The sequence below is a fragment of the Zootoca vivipara genome, chromosome 16 (assembly GCF_965207765.1).
Source record: "Zootoca vivipara chromosome 16, rZooViv2.hap1.1, whole genome shotgun sequence".
NCBI lineage: Eukaryota > Metazoa > Chordata > Lepidosauria > Squamata > Lacertidae > Zootoca > Zootoca vivipara.
The window spans coordinates 26,877,270-26,881,134 of NC_142599.1; positions in this window are offsets into that span (position 1 = coordinate 26,877,270).

The following is a 3,865-nucleotide window of genomic DNA, read 5'->3' on the forward strand; positions in this document are numbered from 1 at the left end:
AAAAGGAAGGGCTTCTTCATGCAACGTGTATTTAAACTATGGAACTCCCTGCCACAGGAGGCATTGATGGCCACCGTGGGTGGCTTTAAAAGAGGATCAGACAAATTCATGGAGGAAGAGAAGGCTATTGATGGCTACTTGCCGCAGTGGCTCTGCTCTGCCTCCATGGTTGGAGGCAGCATCGCTTCTGCGTGCCAGTTGCTGGAAACCACAGGACAGGAGAGTGCTTGGGTTTCCCATGATGGAAGAAGCTGGCCAGCCATTGTGAGAACAGGATGCTGGACTAGATGGGCCACTGGCCCGATCCATCAAGGCTCTTAAGTCCTTGAAATGGGGAGGGGCGGGTGGAAGTGGCACCTTTATGAAGTTGCTAGACAGGTTTCCAAACCCTGAGACACCCCTTTCCAGCTAAACCAAGGGAGGACAGTGCGGATGCTTTGCAAAGAGCACACAGGAGCAGCTATGGACTCAGGGTGTGATTTCCGCCCGCCACCCATTTTCTTATCAAGGCTAGGTGTAAGGGCCAAGGTAGAATACAAACAGAACCACACCTGCGGTATTGATTCAGGCCTTGCCTAAAACAAATAAGATGGGCTTGTAAGCTGAGTGTGTCTGACACCCCATGCCCAAGCAAGCAGCAAGGAATATCTGGGTGTTCCAGGTATTCCACCATGCCCTTCTCACAGGCCTTGACCCAAGAGGAAGGCTGAGCAGGTAACAGTCTGAATGAAGGCCACTCCCTGAGTCCCACAAAGGGCAGGGAATTGATTTAACATGCCACCGTTCTACGAAGCAAGCAGAGTCAGTGCATGGCGGTGTTGGCAATCGGCAACTGATGTGCTTCCATTTCTGAGGCCCAGCTGGGACAAGCAGAGAAGGGTCGGCCGAGGACTGGGCCCAGGAGCAGAGGATGCTCTCAAACCCTTGGCCTGCCTAGCTCAGCCTGCCTACACTGACTGGCAGCAACTCTCCAGGATCTCTGGCGAGGAGACATCAGCAGCAGTTGACCCTGGGACCTATGCGCAAAGCCCAGGAAAACAAGCCGCTGGTCCTCATGGCTTTGTGCACCAGGGACTTGGCAGCCATTTAGGTGTGTTCTGGAAGGTGGTGGGGGACTTTAAAGCAGAGATTGGATGGTCACGTGTCGGGGATTCTTTAACTCCGATTCCTGCATTGCAGGGATGGGCTAGAAGACCCAACTCCGATTCTATGCAGGCACCTCTTGGTGTTTTCAGTGTTTTGAATTCGATTTGGCCCCCGTTCCTCTCTGGGCTTGGCTTTTACTCTCCTGAAACTCAACGGGCGCAAAGTCTTGGCAGCCAAACTGGTTCGTGCCTTGGCCCAGAGAAATTCCCCTTGGAATTCTTCTGTTCTGTAGCATCAAATCTCACCCGCCCTCCTGGTCTGTGGCTTTAAAACTGCACTGTTGGCCACAAAGGCTGGTTGAGGCCACAACATCCAGGGACAGCAGAGCCCTCAAAGCTGCCACAGTCGGACTTCAGAGCCTTCCTGGGGCAACCATCTGCCTGGGTTAGAACAGGGTTTCCCAAACTCGGGTTTCCAGCAGTTTTTGGACTCCCAACTCCCACTATCCCTACCTAGCAAGACCAGCAGTCAGGGATGATGGGATCTGTAGTCCAAAAACTGTTGGCAACCCAAGTTTGGGAAGCCCTGGGTTAGGGTTTCCCCAGACCTAGGACTGGGAGAGAGCAGGGTTCTAATCCCCTCTTGGTCATCACAAAGCTCACTCTGTGAGAATAAAGCTGGAATAGAAACACAGTAAACAAAGAAATGGCAAACATGAATTCGCTTCTGCTGCTCCAGGAGGGCAGTCCTCTCTGGGTCCACATCCATCCTAGGCACAGACATCTCTTCTTCTGAGCCTTGGGCCACAAAGCCACCTCTGGCAACCTCCTGCCTTCTGCCCCCTCCCCACCTGACTTCCTCTGTCCCCCTGGCTACCTCTTCCGCAACTTGGTCCCTCCTGAATGTGCTTGGCCATTTGCTTTTCTGGCTTGTTCGGGGTAGGGAAAGGGCTTAAGTTAATCGCCTCCATCTGGCTTCTTGGGGGCCCTCAGGAAAAGTGAATCATGCACGTATCCTGCTAGGCGGGTGGGGCCTGGCCGCAAGCAGTTCGGTATTTATCATTCGGGGCCAAATGCAACGGTGGGAGGAAGGAGGGAAGCCAGAAGGGCCCTGAAACACAGCTCAGCGGCCAGATTGGGACCTCTTCAAGGAGGGCGGCGGTGCCTGCTGTCCACCCCCAATGCCCTCAGTGGTTCCTCTTCCTGGCCCCTTAGCATGTAGGGACGCAGGTGGCACTGTGGGTTAAACCACAGAGCCTAGGGCTTGCCGATCAGAAGGTCAGCGGTTCGAATCCCTGCGACGGGGTGAGCTCCCATTGTTTGGTCCCAGCTCCTGCCAACCTAGCAGTTCAAAAGCACGTCAAAGTGCAAGTAGATAAATAGGTAACCCTCTGGCGGGAAAGTAAACGGGGCGTTTCCGTGTGCTGCTCTTGTCATGCTGGCCACATGACCTGGAAGCTGTACGCCGGCTCCCTCGGCCGATAAAGTGAGATGAGCGTCACGACTGGACCTAATGGTCAGGGGTCCCTTTAACTTTACCTAGGGGCTGTTGAGGCATCGTGGAACTCATTCCGTCGTCTGCTAGTCCAGAAGGGTCTACCTTGCCAGGATGTGGGTGTGAGAACAGAGTTAAATGCATGAATTGGGAAGGTGGATGAGATGGCTAACCACTGTGCCACACTGCCTTTCTTGCTGTGCTTCAGGCCACTGCCTGGCTTTCAACATGCTTGCCTAATTAAGGAAGGACGGGGCAAGAGCTCATGAGCGTATAAAGAGTGCCTCTTTCCCCAATGTTTGAAGGCTGCCGCCACCACCCATTGTGAACTGTGTGTGCTGCGTCAGATGAGTCCCCCAATCTCCGCACCTTAGCCCACCCCACCAAAGAAAACATGCTGTACCGGTTTCCATTCCCTGGGGAGGAAGAAAGGGCTGGGTAGAAATGTAATCAATAAAGTTTAAAATTGCTCTGGGTTTAATTTTCCCTGCAGACCTGAGAGCTGCTTTTCTACAGTTCGAGATTTGAGGGTAGATTTGGGCTATTTAATTATACAACATACAGTAATGGCACAGTTAGGTAATTAAATGCTGGGCGTAGTGATTTTCTGAGAGCCCCTCCTCCTTAAGATGACTTACTTTTCAGAAGTCAAAAATGTGGCATGTCAGCCTTGCTACATTTTTTAGGGGTGGGACTTCTCCTCGTTCCGCTTAGTGGTGCGCTGGGCATCTGCCCCCAAACCCTATCCTGACAGAGCCAATGACAACACAGCACTTGACCCTTGTCCCTCCAATCAGAGCCCTCCCAATCCTCTGCAATCCTCACACCCATTTTGCAGATGGAAAGACTGAGGTGCAGAGAGAGAACGGGCTCCAAAAAACCACCCAAGTTAGCTCATATCAGAGATGAGATCTGAACCAGATGTCCCTGCCACCTCATTTAATCTTGTTGCTTTTCGGCTGCCATAGAAACAAATTTTGGGTTTGTTTGTTTTTTTAAACACATTTCCTCTGGGTTTGTTTTTTTCTTAAGCGTCTTTCTGTATGAACCACACATATTTTAACAACAAAAATAAGAGATGCGGACTTGGGGCTAAGAGCAAGTGAAACTGCGTAATTTTATGTTCCAGTTTTGTTTGTTGGCTTGCTGCGGAATTATCCTCTGATGGGGGAGGGAATGGAAAATTATGGGGTGGTGGAGTGCGGGGCGGGGCGGGGGGGTTGAGAAAGAGCAGCAGCAAATATTTTGGGGGTGGGGGAGGGCCGGGGCACGGCTGGATCAACAA